At 43.0% G+C, this 21,387-nt stretch overlaps 1 protein-coding gene across 3 annotated transcripts in view; it reads right to left on the reverse strand.

Annotated features, from left to right (window-relative positions):
- The window catches only part of LOC121598570 (fat-like cadherin-related tumor suppressor homolog), a 166,394-nt gene that overhangs the window by 22,937 nt on the left and 122,070 nt on the right, over positions 1-21,387 (reverse strand). For all 3 annotated transcript variants that reach the window (XM_041925592.1, XM_041925593.1, XM_041925591.1), the window contains exon 3: positions 13,569-13,628. The gene's annotated coding sequence lies outside the window, so the exon portion shown is untranslated. The remainder of the gene's footprint in view (positions 1-13,568; positions 13,629-21,387) is intronic.

The following is a 21,387-nucleotide window of genomic DNA, read 5'->3' on the forward strand; positions in this document are numbered from 1 at the left end:
ATGGCACATGGCGCTTGCACACAATGTCGACAAAAAAAAGTAGCGAAGAATAGGATGGAACTTCCACAACTAAGTGGGCAGACCAGCACACGGATTGCAACAATCCGGCGGTTTTCTTGCGACTTGCCGTTTTCCTTCGCCCAAAAGCGCTCGTGCACTAGCGCAGTTGCAGCTTCTTGTAGCCAAACAGCTCGCCTCCACCATTCTCGAGGCTCCTACTTGGTGCAAATTGTATTTATGGTAGCGCACCATGTACGATTGTATGAAGTGCCTGCCGCGCTTTGGACAGCTGTATGCAAACACTGCCTTCGGGAGCTTGGCAGGCAGCCTTGGGTAGGGAGGACATGTGCACCGAACTGCTTTAGCCATCCGGGGCCCGGGGACACAGGCATCTCTGTACACATCTTCATCCATCGCGCTCTGTTGCTTTCGGCCTGCTCGGGAGACAGTGGAAAGAAAAGTCTGAGGGTTCGGATTCTGAGGAACGCTCTGCCACACCGCTCATCCTTTCTGCAAAAATGGGGAAAAAGTGCAATCCTGTGGCCTTTCGTGATAGGTGAAAAATGGAGAATGCACCCCAACATTTCCCGGTTGAAATCTCCCACTCACGCGAGGAAAAATGGGAAAATCCCGCAATCCCGCGAGATGCGAAAATGGGAAGCCGGTCGAAGGAGCGGAAATGGTATGTGCTTACATGCGGAATAACAACTTTCTTTTCAGGAGTGGTTGTAACTACCGTAGTGCATCATTACCCACACGTGCGGGAGGAAGTTTCGGTCCGTGTCTTTTCAATCCCATCCCTTGTACTCTATCAGGCGATGCGGATTGATAAGTGTACGGAGAAACTACTGTTTCACCTGCAGTTTTAATTATAAAAGTAACATGCTAATTCAATGGATTTGAATTCAACAAGAGTTAAAAAATTCCAGATACTGTTAAGTATGTTCAAAGTGTAAGATGATAAATTCTGGAACCTGAAACGTAGTCTCGCTTGCTTAATTAAGGGTTTTACTCACCCTTAAATTTATTCCTGGCCACATTTTTAAATGATGTAGCCAACTCATCATCTTATGATCAAAAAGGTTGATAGCAAAGCAAACAGCAATTCAACAAACAACACTTGGCCATCAACAAGGACCTGAAATACGATCCTGTTCCTATGTGTCAAACAAATAACTAATATTTAGGTACATACATTTCAACCCCAACATCAAGGCACCGCTCTCCGAGTGGTTGTTTCAAGTGTTTAGGTAAAGAGGCTCTTTTGATTGAGATGAGGAAGTTTACTCAATAACAAATCCACACGCTCTGGGTCGCTCCGCAGTCAATCAACAGAACTTCACGCGTTAAATGTAGCTCAGTACGCGCTTTGCAGTTAATAGCGGTTCGGGGTAGAGCTTAAGGGTCGTAGTTCCAGGTGTCTTGCACATGTGCTGCTGTATGTTCTACACATTGGTAATACACACTTTATGAATACGCTTCTATATTCTAAATGTGTTGTAAAATGTCAGACATTCAGGCGTTTATAGTTAAATGTTTTCCATTGCCAGTATTTGCAGTACCTCGGAGATATTTTCTATATTTCTACTTCTTCTTCTTTGGCTCAACAACCGATGCCGGTCAAGGCCTGCCAACACACTTGTGGGGTTGGCTTTCAGTGACTTATTGATTTCCCCCCATAGCAGGATAGTCAGTCCTACGTATGGCGACACGGTCTATTTGGGGCTTGAACCCATGACGGGCATGTTGTTAAGTCGTACGAGTTGACGACTGTACCATGAGACCGGCTATTTCTACTTAACATTTAAAATTATTCAAGTTGTTAAGATTTTTTCGAATTGAGTGATAATTTGTAAATGATTTCAATGTAATGCCACGCTGAGGAGGCCATGCTTGTACTATTGCCTCGCTTATTTCTAGTGCGTTTCCCTAGATCCTTTACAACCCATAAACATGAAGCAACACCAGCATGCAACATGGTAAGGAATAAACATTTACACAGATACACAACCCCAACCTTCCACCCGCTACCTATCAAACCGCTGCAGACCACCGAAAGGAAGAAAAACACAAAACCAAACGAAAACCCAAGCAAAATACAGAAAGAAATCGTAACGTTCTGCTGATGCAATGCTGTATGCAAAACATTTCCGAAAGGATGTATCCGACCGGGTGAATGAGTTGCATTTATTGCCACAATAGTAAACCCTCCACCCATTCCGTTTCCCCACTGCTCAAGCACACGTGCAGCCCCGGCCGGTACTGCTGCCCCCTTTCGCATAAGCGGGATTTAGCAAAGGAATAAAAGATTGAAATGAGAGGAAAGAAATGAAAAAAAGAAGCAGCCGCACATTCATTGAAGTGGTGGGCGCAACCGCTGCCATTCGAAAAAGAAAAACGCCAAGCTTGTACCGATGGTCGTATGCATTTTTAAAATGTATACATTCTCCACCGTATAGAGAGCACAAACACGCGCGCGCGCGCACACACACACACCCAACTGTCTTCTGTACTCTCAGGATGTGCAACCGCTCGGATCTGCCACTGTTGCCACTTATCATTGGCACTTGATGCGGCACTGATGTTGATTTATTTTACAGGATGTTGATACTGCAGCATCGCGCGGGAAGCGAGCGCCCGGGAAAGGATTATGATGCCCTGCGTCAAGTTATCCCGGCGGGTCCGGAACAGGATCAAGTAACCTGAAGTGCACCGGCTCTAGCAAGTGGTAGTGCACTCTTTTTATGCAATTTTCTGTGCAGTGGTGTCGTGCTGTGCATTATTACTCAGCGCATTACCGGTGATTGTCAAGTGCACACAGTAAAGCATGTAAACATGTGTTTGGGCAAAGTAAGGGAACAGGATTACACAGGCTTGAAAATGCGGTTTTTGGAATTGGCTTTTTTTTGCATTTCAGTTGCGTATTTTTGGAGAAATTTAAAGTTTCACTATACGGAAATAAATTGTAAAAATTGAAAAATTTAAGCAAATGCGGACCATTTTCCTGCACATATTTTCCATGTTGAGAATGTTTTGAAATAGATTTGGCCGTGTATTTTGAAGTATTAAACCTTAATCTTCATGTTTATCTAGCACTCACTCTCCATCAGCTCAGCTCAGCGGTCGTATCTATCATCCGTGAGATATATGACGTGTTTATTGGACCACAGCTGAACAAAAGCTTCCACCGGAGACTGCCAACACAACCAGAAGCGAGATCCTCGAAAGCAAATAGATCCTGTGTACCTCCCTTTGCTGGATACACACAAAAAAGGGCACCTCGAAAGACTATCTCAAACCACCAACATCCTCCGATGTCATCCATCAGGCCGTGTATATTACCGACCGGTGCGATCTCTGCAGTGGGTAGACGGCCGTGGGGATTCGGGTTCCGCAACTGACACCAGCGCACGCTGGAGCAATTGTGCACCAAAAGCAGTGCAAAGCGGGGGGGGGGGGGGGGGGGGGTGATCCGCGGGGTAGCGCAGAAAAATGACAATTCAAAGCGCCCGGTTCCAATTTGACCGCAATATGGTGCGCCAGCTGGTTTTGAGGGATGCATTTTTGGTCCTTCGAACCGGATCCGCGTCCTGTCGGCTCGCCGGCAGCAGGCACTGAACTTGGGAAATAGCCCTGTCGTGAGCAATTCTACAGCACGCATCCGTTCACGGCAGAATTGAACCCCATTTGAGCAATGGCTCTGGCACTGGTGGGTTGCCATACAGCACACAGTGGCCGTATCGGTTTCTGTCGCTTCAGTAGCTCTGCGCGAGCTGTCCCAAAAGTGAGACATCGTTGATTTGGCGCGAAATATTCATGCCATCAAGCAGAACGCGTTACGCTCACAGCAGCAGGCCTTTGGTTGGATGAATGCATTTTTCAACAGATGTCGCATTGGCAGGCTGAGCCCTAGCACTGTAGAAGCGCAGTTAGTATTGGCAGTGCTGACCGAAGAATTTTTATTTCTTTTTGCTAACTGTTAGGTTAGGTCATGCATGTGTTTGATATGAACAAACGTCATAAGTTTATTACTTGATAACCTAGCATTTCCAGCAAAAATGTATTCTTTAAGAGGACAATGGATTAATTTATTGTTTCGTTTTCCTGCTTGTAATATTTTATAGCAGCCGTTATAGCTATTAAAAGAGTGTATTTTTTATTCAAAATATTGGATTGCTCTCTAAATTTCGTCTGGAGTATGGAGCATATCATTCCAGATTTATTCAATCATGTTTTATTGCGAGATTTAATGTTGTTTTCTGATCTTTTAAGCTATTCAACCGTGTATATCAGAGCTTATCTGTCTTTTCTTACACAAACAGATGAGATATATTTATTTACAATAAATTACTAATGAGTGGTATAGCTTCTTCATTGAAAATCACAATCAAAACCTGTAATAATGCACTCACCCAATACGCTATAATTGAATGAATGAAGAACCACACTAACAAGAATTATCATTTATCTTAACAATATGACACATAAGCACCAAACGTTATCTAACCGCCACTGTTTCGCCACAGCTGTGGAAGGTTCATCTGCGTCCAGGCGTTGCCTTCGTCTTCAAAATCAGGGGAACCCATCTATTAATCATCCTGTCCGAAGGCTAAACCGAATACGTTGCAGTAACCACTCCCAACAACTACAGGCCACGGGTTGACCAGAGTCCCTTTTTCGACAAGGGCAAGGGCAGCTTATAAAAACGAGTGTTTCTTTCAAATCGACCATAGCAAAAGATCTCCGGAGAGTTTCCTGGCCCGTTTTCCTTGCGCACTGCAAATGCTGAAACAGAGCGACGGCTCAGAGAGAAAAACAGCATCCCCACCGCAGGCAGGTTCTTCGGGTTTGCTCGTTGGCTAGGGGGGGGCGAAAGCTTAATTGAACGGAAAAAGCTACAGATTGTGGTTTTGCGTTTGGTTCTGCGTTTTGTTACAACGATTTGCGTTCATTTCACCAAATCCCATTGTGCACTAGGAGGTGGAATATTTTGCATGCGAAAGGTTAGACGACAACGACGACGGCGACAAAGCTTGTAGACAAACGGATGATGACGATGATGATGACGGTGATGGGTGAAAGGGGGCTTGCACGGCGAGAAGTGAAACCGTGCCATCAGATGGCGCCTTTTGAGCATGATAAATGTTCCACCGGGAATGTGCATACTGTTGCAAGTGGAGGGGGAAAAAGTGAGCATGGAGTGAGTGCCGCCACATACACACACACACTCACATTCACGGAGAAAAATGGAGCAGGACGATAGGGAAAAACCACGTAGAAAAGTGTCACCACGGTCGACACATTCCAGACTTTCTCCCATTCATCGGATTTAGCTGCCGGATGCTACTTAGGCGAGCATTTCTCAAAATGCAAATACTGTTCGTCTCCGTTAGCGGGGGGGGGGGGGGGGGGCACCTGGGAGAGGCATCGAGCAACGCGCGGTACACTGCACATAGCTAACGCTGGTCGGGAGCGAGCGAAGGAATGCAAGCGCAACAGAGATTTACACCTCTCCGGTGCCACCAGTGCGGTACCGAGGCGTCGACCGTACCGGCGGGCACCTAATCTATGCTAAATCGTATGTTAAACGATCCGTACTTATTTGAATGTATCTGGCCGCCATTGCACTCAATTTACATGCATTTGCAATCAAGAGGCTGGGAGAAGGAAGCCCCGGGACCGGGGATTACCATCAACCCATTTAATGAAGCTGTCTGGAAATCAAGCGATGGGATGATATGTTAAGAGCCGTATGCTGTAGCTTTCATGAAGTGTGCAGTGGGATGCACGTCTTCTAATAAATTCAGCATGCAGCTGTGATTAAATAGTTCCAGCCATATTTTCCTTTTTCTTTCGGTGGCTCTTTTACCAGTGCAAGATATTCAAATAATACTGCATAGCTTTATAAATTGTTTACGCTTGACTTATCAATTGACTTTGCGCTGGAATTATTCTCCACCACAATGTGCACAATGTCCAGCTAAATTAAGTTCCGCTTTCTTCGTCCTAAAAGGGTGCATCAATAATGTTCCTTGCGTCAGCCTCATGCCCTCTTTGGGACCGTTCTCAGACTGACTATTTGTGACACATTCTTCCAACACAGTGTGATTGGCGAAGCACATGCTCCTTGCCGACATTGCGGTGGGCAGTAGGACCGATGTCCAATGAGTGTAATGCTTGAGCAAATTATTTGCTTAATTAAGTTGGCGCGAGGTCAAGCTTTCAAGGAGTGACTCGGGAGTTCCCACCGAGAAAGGTTTCAACTCCGATGGAAGGAATGGTTTATGAAAACCAATGCAACTGCTCTTAATTCAATTAACGTTTCATTTATTGGGAGAGAATGGCAAGCCAACGTGAGTAAATAATGGCAATGACTGGAAGACATTGTTGGTTATTTTAACAACCTTGCTAAATAAAAGCGTGAACGTTTGAGTGATCGTTGAATTCCAAATTGGGAGATCTTCTGGTATCCTATAAAAAGTAATAAGTAATAGTTTACTAAAAATATATATGCAAATATATACGCAATTCAAAAATGTATGACTTACAGACAAAAATAAGTACATTGACGTCAAAATGTTAAGCCTCAGAGGCAAAAATTGATGCACACTGTCAAAAATTGATGCCTTAGTGCCAAAATTTGTTGACAACGACTGTATCAGAACAAATAAAATCAAAATAGAGGCATCTGCTGCATTTTAATATATTTTGTAAAACAGTTTTAACTAAGCCTACACGTATAAGTGGTATGGACTAGTGATGTGCTGTATGGAGCGCACCCACGACTCCGATCCGACTCCGACTATTATTAGTTTGATTCCGACTCCGACAAATGGAACCACTAGATCCGCCCGGAGTCGGAGTCGTTCGGAGTCGCTACCCCGGACTACTCCGGACGACTCCGGACGACTCCGAACGACTCCGAACGACTCCGAATGACTCCGGACGACTCCGACTCCGAGAGACTTCGGACGACTCCGACTCCGGGCAATTCCGGACGACACCGGACGACTCCCGGCCTTTTCGGACGATTCCGAACGACTCCGGATATTGCAGCGCGGACCTACCTTCTGGAGTCGATTCCGAATTTATCGGAGTCGTTTCGGAGTCGACTCCGGATTTTTGCCAACTTTACTCATCACTAATATGGTCAGACCTTGACTGACATCGGATTTTATGCCAAAGAAGAATAAAAAAACAGTTTCACTAATGTTCTACCCCGCCGTTCCTGATGTAACCTAAAAAATTGGATATTAAATCTTATGATCCATTGATCTTTTTGTAAAATAACGTCATTAAGAATACTCAATCCTCTTTTATCACGGGAAAAAATGTCATCGTGACATCATTTTTGTCACACTTTAAAATTTAGATAAGTAATATCGTAGTAATAATTACTATCATAATCTGTTTTAGCATACAACGAATCCCACTGTTGGAGGATTAGTCTCAAGTCCGTCAACAATTTGGAAATTTTGGTGAACTTATTTGAATTCTGAAAATGATTTCAAAAATAGCAAAAATTATACGGAATAGTACCAATTCTATACAGTTAGTAACCTGGAACTTAGACCAATCCAAACTCGATCCAGAAACAGTATCTATCTTTATAACGATCCGAATTTTCGTTGATCTGCAAGAACATAAATACGACTTGTTGGCGTCCTATTCAACTTATGCATTGACTTGTAAAAGGTTTAAATTAATATAACGCATAAACTTATATTGTGTGAATATCTAAGAGCAGACATGAAAAGACCTATTCAATCCTTCAGTATCTTAGATAGATCTGCTGAAAATGTAAATGCCTACGAAAAGTCACCACACGGCATCTCTGCGCGGCCCAAAAGGCTGCTCTTTCTATTCCACTAAGCTGCTTGCCACCCACAAGAAGCTTTTCACTTACCACCCAACACACACCCACACACACATACAAACTACCCGCAAACGCGCAAATCCCTTCAATTTGTAAGTCAAACCACAGGAACAAACTAGCATTAGCAAGCACACCCATTCCGAAATGTACCCGCATCCCCGCGCACACCGGGCTGAAAAGGTGTGGAAAGCGCTTTTCCCAAAACGAGAAGAAATCAGTTTTCCGGTTCTTAGCGAACGGGGAGCGAAAGTTCAGCACCGTCGGTACCATCCCACCGACTTATGCCAATAAATTAAACATACCGTTTTGTGTGGCTCTGAGGGTGGATGGTGTGTGATCTATGAATATTCCGTGAGCGGCAAGTGATATTATTTGCCACGCTTTTCCAATGTGCCATTTAACCCTCCCCCCCCCCCCTCTCTGTACACTGCATGGAATGGAATTAATTCCGCACCAAACTCAATTCCGTGTCACGTAATGCCGAGCCAGTCAGAGTTTGCTGACGCCGGTGACTTTTGGGTGGGGCGCCGGGACTGAACGGGCAACCGCAAACACGAAAAGTCACCGTAGTAAGTTTTCGCTCGCACGGGATTAGATATTAGAGCTGAAGGTGGTTCGATTAGTCATTGGCAAAACGGGTTGTTCGGGACGTTGGAAAGGGTGGGCTGTGTAGATGGGCATGTGGGCACGGTAAAGCAGCTTAGCCGCACTCGTTAACCGTAATTGTCCGGGTGGAAGATGTTGCCACGAACAAACTGAACTTTCTTCATGCTGAGGATGCGTGGAAATTTTTCAAATTCCTATTCCCAATTTCAATAAATATTCCATTTTTTTCCACTCCCTGCATGTGCTCTGCAATAGCTTGAAAGGATAATAATAGCTCACAATGATTGCGTCCATGATTTACTACCCTTCCCCATAAAGTGTGCAAGTGTTTGAAGTGCAATAAAGCGGGGCACAAAATCCAATCATGATTAAATTTACGACCCACCGGCACTTACCGGGGTCTGATTCCAGCCTAAGCATTGCCATTTTTCCCCCTTTGTCAAGGATCAGAATTATTATCCCATTTTATAACTCTACTTTTGCCTTTATCAATCGTGGCCCTCCGGTTTTTTTTTTCTTTTCTCATGCTGACATAATACACAGAATACGCACAAAAAAACTGAAGTTTTTTCTCCCCTACACACCTATTGGACACGAGAGGGGCTAGATCGTCTCACTCCCTGCTATTCACACCCGCCCAAGCGGTACCGGTTAACGAGCATTGAATAATCCGCAACCCCACTCCGGGCGAGATAGATAGAGCCATTACGGCACGGGGCGGTAAAAAGGGGTACCGACTCAGGAACATATTTTTAACTCCCATAAAAACCATTACAACTTTGCCTATAAAGATAAAAATGTTGCGCTACCTGGATAGTATTGCCCGTCCGACCCGACCACCGACCGAGACTGTTTTGGCGCAATTAAAATATGCGCGAAAGTTTTGGTGCCTGTGTTCGCGGAATCGTCTCGCCGCGCGAAAAGCGCACGATAAATGCACCGGTTTGCGCCCTGCTTTCCACTCCCGGTTTGTGGTCTACCATCCATGGGACGGACGCATCTCGTTCATATTGGTGCGAATGGGTATAGTAATAAAATGTAAATCGGTTTTGCCGCTGCCCACACACGTCACGGCCTAAACCGTACCCAACCACAGGGTGTGTGGGGTGTGTTGGACAGGGGTGGTGGTGGGTATTAAACCTGCTGATCCTTCAGTAATTAAAAATTGCTCACGTGCCAATCCGGTTAGCCATCCGGTGGGCCGGTCGGGATGGATTTTAGATTAAATGCACCAGTTTTGCATAGTAAGTAATCTGGGAATGAAGTGAACTGCGGCGGTGTAGGTTGAATTACGGGAAAGGATTTTTACTTTATGCTAAATAATAGAGCATAACTCTTTGTCAATAGTCTAGGTTTATTATATAAATAATAATAAATATTATAAAATATGCAAAAAGCAGCTTAATACCGTGAAGAGGATGGACATTATAAAAAGGTCAGTTAAGACACTTTTTACAGGGTTTTCCACGTCACATTCGAATGTAAACGTTGTTATCCCCCGCATGCAAAATTTTGTTCCACATCGATCTGACATTTCATTTCCATCAACATAATGTTTAATTTCTACAGCATGATTTTCAACACAACTCAAGCTGGATGGAGTTCGACAGTTATGTGTTGTGTTGTGCGATGTGTTGAAAATCATATGTTGAAACTGAACTGTCATTTTTAAACAAATAAACCATTTGACTGCTGTTGAAAAACATATTGGATGTGGTGAAGAACATTGTTTACATTCGAAACTGACTTGGAAAACCCTACATTCTATAAACAAAAAGTTGGGAAAGTCTGTTACAAACACAAAACGTTAGAATAGGCAAAGACACAACAAAATTCTAAGAAATAAAAATTAATGAAAAGGATTAATGGAGACCATTTAAGGATTTCTAGGTATTTCTTCTTGATAAAAGGAGATCGATATGGAAAGATTACTAAAAAATAAAACATTTGCTTCAATCGAAAAACTTGTAAAAACGGTTCGTTTCTGGAACTTTTTATTCTTGCTGTTTTGATAATTATTCTTTTATTGAATGAAAACGTTTTTTTTAATATCCTTGCTGTGCTATAACATAATTATAGTACACAGAAAAATCATCAAATTTGAGGCAGTTATCTTCTCTGATTGTTTAAGTGCTTCAATGTGTTTGTTACATAGCAAATATAATTCACATGTTTTCTTTTCCCTTTGTCGTTATATGTGCGTTTTAAATTATACTACATGTGTTGCGTCCAGCAACAAAGCTCTTTCTTTCGCGAATTTAAAGTTGAAACATCAGTTTTCTTAATTCACTTAATTTCATTAAACTGTATTAAAAATTCACTGAACTTTCTTCTCTTGGCGCGATGGTAGAAAGAGGTCGATTTTCGTCTTCGTGCCCGTTTTAAAACTTCACGCAAAACGATTGCGGTCATTCCACTTAATTTGCGCAGGTTCATCCGTTGCACGCGAAGCTCCTTCGGGATGAACCATTCCTACTCTCTCTATTTCGCCCGTGTTTGTTTCGCCTGTGCTACCTGTCCCTCTCTCTCACTTCACCACAACGCATCTGTCAAACTAGAACCGCTGTTGGTAAACAACAACATGGTTTCCCACAATTCATTGGTCAGTTCACATAATTTTTTGGTGCGTTCCCACGATTTTTTGGTCGTATCCCATAGATTTTTGGTTCGTTCTCATAATTTATTGGTATTTTCCGATTAGATATCAATACAATTGGACCAACAAATTCTGGGAAACGGCCAAAAAATCGTGGGAATGCACCGAAAAAATATGGGAACCCACCAAAAACTTATAGGAACCAACCAATAAATCGTGGGAGACCCTGTATTGAAGAATCAATCGATCGTACCTAAACAAATTCTTCTCAAAATGAACCAGAATTCAACAACTGTAATATGTTGCTGGTACACAAAGACTCGTTTCTTAATACCTAGTATTTGAGTGATATCCAAAAGAATGTCTATTGCTTCAAACCATCAATCGTAAGTCGTAGGTAGCTGTGCACTCCAGTATTAAAATCCAATTTGCCCAAGATCAAATCTTTTATTGCCAAACTCACTTAACGTTTCGACCTTCTGCCTTCCCCGGCAAACAGTTTCACCCGCTTAACCATTCAATGAAGATTAGAATTTCTTGCCAGACAGTGCACTTTCGCAAACTCCACTCCACCAAAGGCCCAATTCCAAGAACTGTATTAAAAAAATGGCCGAATCCGGTCGTAAAGCGTCGCCTGCCGATGATCCCTTTTCCGCGGCGTCAATAAATTTCCCATTCCGACCAGCTGGCCGTCGACGGTGGGGCACCGGCTGCGTTTAATGGCGCTTCATTAGCTTTCTCCCGGCCTCACGCCCGGCGGTGCTCTTGTGCAGTAGCTGCCTATTTATAGTCCTTACACGTGACCTAGCCGTCACGGTGTGGCCGTATCATACCGAGCCACGTAGAGGACGGCTTCAAACTTCTGGCTGGAGCCGAGGTTCCTGCCCAGACTCGCACCATCGCCGCAGAGAAGTGTTCCGGCGGTGCTCGGGAGCCGGAGACAAGACAAACTAGAAAATCATTCAAAATAATTCACCATCTGTGCACGGGAAACTTTGCCACGTCGGCTTCCCCCGTTGCCTCAACATGTCTAGTCCAGTGCTTGGGTAAAGGCTATAAAATGGTACCTTCACCCGGCCGTGCCCAAAGTTTGTATGCGTCAGCGATCCTTGACTTTTTTTTTGGTTTAAGTTTCGTAATCATTTCATCAAACAACAACAACAACTACTACTACGCCCTCTTGGACATTCAGGGATCACACGCACATTCTCAGCCCAGCCATACGTGAGTGCCAAAAATCAACGCCAAGCGATCGTAAAACTTGGGACCGGGAAGTCCACCGGGCGTCGGATCGAATTTTATTTTTCCGCAGTTTAAATGACAGCGCGGCTGGAAAGCTTCCGCTTCCGTTACGATTGGCTCCGAGCGCCAGTAAGCACATTTAGAGTGCCAATTTCGCTGCCTGGAGTGTGTGTTTTTTGTTGTTGATCGGAGAAGACGAAATGTAAAAAGAATTTCCCGATTGGATGGAGGGAAGATTGGAAGATATTTGATTAGGGAAGTCGTAAACTTTGATGCGAGCGATACGAACGGAAGCTTATTTATTCTGCTCGTCGGATGGAAAGTGTAGTAAATCAGTTAAATAGAAACAACGAAATAGCGAGGAAGATGTTCCTAGGAAATAGTAAACGATGTTAAAAAACAAATTATGTGGAAAAAGTGTTTGCTTCTAGGGGCTTTTTTTAAAAGAAATTTTCTATTCTGTTGTCTAAACTCCTGCAACAATAGAAACAAATCCTTTGAGCTGAACTACTAAGCATTATACTCATCATTAAGGAGGTTGACAAAGGTCGACCGGGGATCTGTGCAAAAGACACATACATTATCTACAACGTTAAATGTTTGCCGGGCAAGCTTTCAACCTGAGTAGACGATGACGACCATCCGCTTTTAACCTTTCTATCCTTTCTAGGAACGGCGCTCATTACACTACCGTAAGCAGAAACTTATGGTTCACCTTTTTGGATCCAAAAATAAAGCACACCCTTCGTTTGCGGGGTTTTGCTTCGTCTCTGCTCCAGTACAGTAGATCATAATTACGACAATAATTTATTTTAATTAATATCACTTTACACCAGCCACCAAACGGACCAAAGTGGCAGCAACCAACCGTAAAAATGTCATTTGTCTGGAGAGCGCCTTTTTTTCTGGAAAGCAATGTTTCTCAGAAACTGAGAAGTAACCACAAAAAACTCCATTAATTGAACAACGCAATACGCGTGGGTTTTCTTTGACGCTGGGCTGTTTACAATGGTCAAAGTGTTTGCACAAAGAAATAAAAGTTAGCAATTAAATTTAAATGATTTAGCTTTTGTCAACCGGGTTGATGTGAGCCAGCCAATGATGAATATGATGGAAAGGGGGTTTCTTTGAGGTTAAAAAAAACGTAGTGTACTTCATTGAAAGAATGAATAATGTTGTTATTTACCGGCTCAATTAATCAAAATGTAGGTATATCTTATCATATACAAAAACGAAACCACAACTTACCTATTATTTTTGTTCAGCGTGCAGTTTCTTATACAATAGCGGCTAATGTTGATGATGTTGCTGAAAATATTGTAAAAAAAAACACAAGTAAATATTTCATATCAAATTAAACTTAAGTTAAGCGAATAAAGAAATACATCATCAAAACAAAATCACCCATTCTTGATGATTAATAACTAATAATATTGATATCAAACATTTCTTAAATTACGCTCTTTGTTAAGTAAGTATGATAGAAATACCACAAGAAATGTTGTGATAGATCACTTTCCTGCAACGGCAACGTTCATCTGCGTCTTGCCAGCCAACTGATCAGCTTTCGTAATCACCCGTCCTAATCAACCATCAGCACCGGAGAGTGCATATCGTTATCGGGCATAATCAGTTGAGCCACAATTCTGGACCCAAGCCTGGCGCTGAATCCAATCAGGTGCCCAACTAGAGCAAAAACAGCACCGAACGAGACAGCAAGAATGCAAAGGTGAAAATGCAAATTAAATCCGAAACCCGAACACGCGCTAACGAGGACGCAGCGATCGAATCTGCTCTGCAGCGTTCGCGGATGGCGGGATTAGAAGGTGAGAAAGTCCCGGGCGCCATCGCGTCGGTAGCTTGGTAACGTAGGGGTTTAAGAATCATCCCGACGTAATGATCCTGGGCCCCCGTGCATTCCAGGTGCATCTTTCGCCTGCTCGAGAGAGTGGGTAAATTTGAATTACTTCGCGCGTTTCGTTTCTAGGAGCTAAGGAAATGCAACGGTCGCTTGGAGGAAGCGGTGAGCGCACCGACAGAAACGCTCGCTACCATTAGCATCGTAATTGAGTGCCAAGCGTTCGGAAGGAACTGCGAGACTGCAGGTGAAATGTCGCAGGTGCTTCTGTTTGCTGCCATTAGGTGAGTGCGGTGGTGATAAAGTTATTCAACGCGAACGCATCACTAGGTCGTGAAGGGTGATGCAATCAAAACGTTCGTCGCTGCAGCAAGGTGTAGTAAACATTGACACCAATAAGTCAATCATGGTTTAAGCTTGAAGAGTTCATCATACGGTCAGAGCCTTCACAGGAGAGCTTCAAGGATTTTTTTTTCTGCATAGAGTTAGGTTTAGAAAATACAATCCGATAGTTGAAAGCTATACCAGTATATCTGACAGACCTTATTATGTAAAACATACCACTTTTAGAGCTTCTAGTACTGCTCTCTTGTACAACAAAACGATAGATGCAGACAATAGATAAACTTTCGCTATATTTTGCCGAGGAGCTCCATTGCTACTCCTACACAAATACGACTCCAGCTTGAAAAATGAGCTCCAAACACGCTACAGAACGCAGCCTGTTAAATCATTCCGCAGCTCATTTCAACTTTCCAAACACTTCCATTTCACCTGAACCGGGGGATATGCCGGCGAGACAAAGCAAATTAAATTTGCAAACATTTTTAATGAGTTTGTAATTGAATTCAAAAGTGTTGAAGTACATCTACATCTTGGGATGAACTTTCTTGCACGCTGCTTAAAATTAGGTCCTCTCCATTTTCCCCATGGCGTGCAGCGCAGGTGAAACCCATCCAGGCCCCGGGAGCGGCCCTTGTCGCTGAGCGCAAGACAAAGAGCGAAAAGGATTGATGTGCTTCAATCTTACCGTCCCGCATGGGATGCTGACATGCGGCAATCGATTCTGGCTGTCTGGCTTGACGGTTTTACAGCTGCACGTTCCCGACCGAACCCCGTTCAGGGCCAATAAATCTGCCCGGATCACGCGGATAGTAGTGACACTCGTGACACGGCAGCCCGAATGCACCAGCGTACAATTGGAGTACACGTGTAGTTGATTAAGTTGTGCTGAGTGCACGGGCTCAAGGTTTGGTGTGGGTTTACAGTGAAGCACAGGAGCTTTTCCCCAAGGGCCACCGCTGTTGGAGACATTGTGAGAGACAGTGAGACCAAGAAGTGCAATCTAATTTATTCGCAGATGCATTTGATTCGTTTGAGTGAGCTTTGATTGAGTCGCTGTTTATTGTATGGTAGCTTTTTTGAGATAGATTTGGAGTTCATTTGTGAAGAAGACTGCGTTCGAGGATACGACTACCTGGGTAATAAAATAGCAAATAAAGTTATTGAATAACGTAGCAGATTTTACTGTTAGAATAAAGAAACATCAGAAAAACTGATATTCTAACTGGATTGAGAAACTGCAAAAAACCCTCATCTTGATGAAAAAGTATGCTAGAGATTTCTCATAACTAATTCATTTTCGAGCATCATATTCGGTTCAATTCCACTTAGCTGGATTATTTGGCACGAAAAATGAATAAAACGTTCACGTCAGCAGCAGACCCAGACCCAGAGGCTCACTCACAAAAAAAAAACGAAAATATAAAAAGACAACCTCGAATCAGCAGAACCATTGAAAGCAAACCCATCTTAATCATTTTCAGTTTTGCCGACCCGGTTTAAAAACTTTCCATTGGAAAAGTGGGATTCATTTTCGAAATTTCCCTCAACCTCTCTGCTTCCCCCCTCCTGCGTCAGGACTTCCATCACCGAATGGGTTGCGATCTGGGCGCAAACCAGTCGAGCACGATCGCTTTCCCCCCCATGAACACTCTTCCGGGCGTGAAATCGGTGGAACGATGGAAAACGGAACCTCGATGAAATACTGTCAGCACGTCACCAGCTTCCCTGAACTGTGGCTGGGAAAATGAGCATCAATCATACTTTTTCACACCTCATTTCAGGTGGCTTCCATTGTGCAGACGCGTCCTTCGGAGGGGGGCTGGCCTTGTCGGGACCAAAAGCGAGCAGAAGGAGCACACGAAAATGGGATACGCTTCATGCAGCTTCATTCTTCCTTGGTTCCTGCGAAATATGGCATCTTTTAAAGCGTCCCCCCGAACGATTGCACAAGAAACGGCAAGTAGGCAACGCACACAAAAAAGAACGAAACCGGTCGGAGAAAATCGGTATTCATATTTTTCATTTCACTGCCAGTGACAGCAAAGATGCATTTAAATTATTCACAACGGCAGAAGCAGCACATTTCACTTTGGGCCGCCCTTTTCTAAACCAGCAAAGCGTTTTTGAATGTGGTTCTTTTTTTTTGAGCTTTTGGAAGTGAGGAGTATTTTTTGGAGACGTTTTTCTTTAAATGCTTTGCTGTTTGATGTACGATTCTTGAGAAGTTTGGTTTGACAAATTTAAAGGTCATACTTACAACGGAATAATTCACTCCTATCGTTAGTGAATGACGTGGATGAAAGTCATTTGTTTAAAACCGAATCTATTCAGTTCAATTTTAGATCTCGATGTTTGAATTAATTATATTAGAAAATAAGAATTTATAGCATGGTTTTTTACCCTTAAACCCTTCCTTTCAAACATTTAATAATAATCGTCAATCGAGGCAATTGTCTGCTAAATTAATCATAATTTCTAGGAAAACCATAAAGGATTGAATCTAATGTTATTTATTATGTTTTTTTTATTTATTTTCTACTAAGAACGACCTAGGTTTTCGTATCACGAATTGACAAATTGTCAAAACTCAATGCTACAAAATGCAAAAATGCGAATATTTGTTGAACATATAATCTTCCAAATGAAAAATAAAAATAACTCCAAATCCTCAGCAGTTTCACGAATATTTTTAGGTATCTAAAAATGTCTAAAAATGAGTAAAAGAATCTAAATCCCCTTTTTGTTAAATATGTCCAAAAACATGAATGGCTATCTTAAGCAGGCTGCAAAGAGAGAACGCCTTAAGAAATAACAATTCAAGACGGTATTCATCCATTTAGGAAATCTTTCACCTTCTTAGGCACTTCATGGTAGCATCCTTAGCTTCGCGTTGCCCAAGGATAGAGCAATCTGTTTCTTCGTAAACGTGGCAGATAAGCTACACGGCAGCAAAAGCAGCAGCAGCAGCACAAAAAAAAACACTCAATTTGGCTTTATTGTTAATTCGCTTTACATTCCACCGGGCGGCAGTTTGTGCCTGCTGCTTGGCCGATTTCATTGGCTTCCAACGAAAACCCTTGGCAGTACACGCGCACCAACCAGGGCAGAAGCTACAGCTGCTTACCGCGCGTCCGGTCAACTGCTCCCGCCGAAACGCGCACCGGAAGATGCAATGAAATGAGCATAAAATTACTGACGAATTCATCGCGTCGATTCAGCGAAACAATTTCCCAACCGGATCCGGCCCTTGCCCTACACTCACGCGCCAAAAAGGAAGGCTTCCCTTTCCGGCGGCACCAGGAGTGGAACCGGTGGAACGGTTCGCAATGGTTCGCAATGGTGAAATAAATCATGGCTCGCAGCACTGGCCAGCAGTGGCAACCACTGCGGCCGCCTTGTTTGGGAGCCCATTTTGTTGTCGTTTTATTTTACAGTTCATGATACAACAAAAAAAAACTGCGAATCATCTTTGCGAACGTCCCGCCAGAGAACGGCGACTCGGCAAACAACGGACGGGGAGCTTTTGGTCGAGCAGGTCGAGGAGGTGTCTGAACTGGTGAACCATTTTCGAATGAATGATAGATAATAAGCGGAAAGTGTGCAAAATGACAACCGTTCGGGTACGGTACCGTCGCATAAATGGTCATCCCCGGAAGTGCTCACTTGATGGGCCTTGGGCAGGAAAATGAGGCATAAGATGACGACGGTCAAAAGCGAAGCGTAATTGCTCGAGAGCGTGCTTGGGATTGGTTTGTAGTACCGTTTGGCCGTTTGGTAAAGATCGACAACGGTTGTGTTGGAATATTTAGCAGAAGCAGCTACTGTGTGCTGACCAGAGTGTGATTTATGATAGTCTCTGGCAATGAAGTAAAATGAAGCTTTAAGCTTATTAAAATAATAATTTCAAAAATATGATAATAAATGTATGTGATGAGTTCCTCCTGGCTTAAGCAGAATATCAATAGTAATGAGTGTACTATTTCACAATAAAAACCGTCGAAGATATCATAATAAGTATAATAATTCAAAAAAATCATTTTTCTAAAAAAAAATGTTGCAATATTCTCTATAAAAAAGTAAAATACATTTTGAAATACGGATTGCATACTTTGATGCTGAAAGATAAAATAACTAAAAAAAATACGCAATTAATACCAAAAAGCGCCTGTAGTTAGGCAATGTACGACGCAAAAGCTGCTTATTATTAACATTATCAAGGTGATTTTTAATGATGAATTAAAAACCAGACAAGGACGCAGTAGTTGAACACGTTAATCTCTTACGCTAGATAATTTAATTCCCTTTAACGTACCAACCAAAAGCAACGAGCTGAAATTCAATTACTGAGTTCTATTTTATTTAAGCCGTACGTTTTGCCCGCACTTTCAGACCAACACCACGACACTGTCCACACACACAAAGCGAAACGGCCTAATGAAAAATACATTGTGTATTTCAATGAAGCGGAAAATTACCACCGGCGATGATTACGCCGGACGGGTCAGGACGGATTCAAATGAGCGCTCTGGGCACTGGGTGTGTGATTGAGGAAAACTTAATCAAACAAAAAATATTAAAAGAAAGAATAGATAGCAAGTGGTTTTAAATGAATCGAAAAATGAAGAGAAAGGACAAAAAAAAAAGACGCCAGAAAAATGGCGACAACAAAAGACAACTCCAATCAAGAGTATGCTCATTCGCAACGGAAAGCAGAAGGACGCGCATCTCCAAGCGCAATGGCGCACTCCTGGCACAAATGAACCATTTAATCACTGGAACGAGCTGTCCTTAACCACTTTTCCGCTTTTCTATCAGTTGGTTATCCGCTGTTTTCCTTCTCCTCAGCATACCGCCGTCCTATTTCTTCCCTCAACTTCCAAGCTCGATAGCTTGTAGCGTGTCTATTTTTTGTTCGCTTCTTCTCTCTCTGTCAAACACCATCGTCTCTGGACTGAAGGACTGCATGGTTTGAATCCTTTCTTTCATTCAAGTGCTCCCATTGTTTCTCGGAAAGCGGGTTTTTCCCATTCCCAGAACGGGCGGGGGAAAACAGTGACGCACACTTTGGTGGGCTTCTCAGAATGCGTTTTTCAGCTCGATGCTCGTTCGCTGACAGGCGCGCGCGCTCCCGCTCCGGAAAACGGAAACGAAACAACTCAATAATCGAACCGTTGGGTTCGGCTCCTACGAGTGGGAAGCCGCTGGGACGCCATGGCAATGGCAGCACACTTCCCAGTTCCTAGCGCGAAGAAATGGGACCGCCTGCTAGCCGTAGAATCAATACACGGGGCATTATAAATAAAGCTTAAATATAATAAATTCAAGCTCATCGTTTTGCGCCCGCATTTGGGGTGTTTTTCGTGGTGTGCGTTGGGGTGTACGATTTGCTCCATGCCTCGCCCTGGTTGCCACTTGGACGGCATCGGTACAAAAACGCCCGGGAAATTCGTCCCTGGTTGCTACCGGATTATCAGATTATATTAAAAACCACCCCTGTCGACAAGAAATGCTTTCGGGCGGTGAAACATCGTGCAATTTTTTTTCCACCTCATTCTTCGGTGGTTTTTGCCTGTACGCAAATGCTTTCCCGCTGCTGTGTGAGAGCTTTCGGGCAGAGCATCTTTACGATAAGAAGCAATGATGGTTCGCGGTGGAGCGGCAAATGGAAGCATGTGGCCACTGAAAACTGTAACTATGAAGGGAGCCGAGAAATTAATCAACCGAGGTTTAATTGAAAATTTATCTCAGTTTTTGAGACGCCCTAGGGCACACAGAGGGAGGGCCAGCGGGACCAACACGGAAGAGGTGATGAGAATGCTTTGTACGAATGCTTAATTACACAGCTCAAAAATTAATAGGACGATACCGTAGAGATTGATTGCATTGATTAAATACCACGGGAATGTGTCAAGTTCTTTGGAATTATGTTTGATGGTGCTTCTGATGCTGTCCTTGTTTTTATGACTTCTTATTTATCGGTATCGCTATATCGATGATGCCATTAGAGGTTTTATTGACCTTGAAACTGAACAACATTGTTTTCTAGTATTACCATGAATTCGATAACTTTATTGTATTGCTTACATTATTTATCATTTATAAGTACGGAGCTGCTTATCTCTATCTGTTGAATGAAATAGATAAACATAAAGAGTACAAAAGAGCCTTCAATATTCAATAGTTTCAATCAATGGGGCCCTTTCCGTTTTAAGTTCGTAGGTTGAAATTTCAGCCTGTCAGCTGTTTGCTTAGTATAGCAGTTTTCGAGCAGCTGTCAAGGTGGGTATAATATACAGGTGGACTTATCCCAAGGTGTATGAATTTAGAAGGCTGATTTTTATCGCTTCTGCTTCTGAATGAAGATTTTAACCGCGCGGCCACATGAGGTGAAATATACAACAAAATGAACTATTTGACAAGTGAAATATCTGACAGGTTCGGCTACAGGGTTGGGGGAGACACAATATCCGCTTTCGAAATTCTATTAACAATAATATCTTCTTATGCAGAACATTCCCTAATTCGAAGAAATTATGAACTGTTGGCTCAAAATTGATGAAGTGCTCGATATTAAAGTTATTTAATGAATTTAAATACGATTTTGTGCACGTTATTTGTTTCCATTACACATCAGCTGGTTGCTGTGATGCTTTATCCGTCAGATATTTCACCTGTCAAATAGTTCATTTCGCTGTATATTTCACCTCATGTGGCCTCGCGGTAAGAGTGTTTTGTGCATTCGTCAAGCTACCAGAAAGCCTGTTTGAGCAATAGTTTTTACCCGTACTGTCAAAAAGTGATGTTCAAATTTGGTTATAAAAAACATGATATGAGACCATCTGGTCTACAAACACTTTGGTTTTC

Source organism: Anopheles merus, chromosome 3L, assembly GCF_017562075.2.
Source record: "Anopheles merus strain MAF chromosome 3L, AmerM5.1, whole genome shotgun sequence".
Lineage (NCBI taxonomy): Eukaryota > Metazoa > Arthropoda > Insecta > Diptera > Culicidae > Anopheles > Anopheles merus.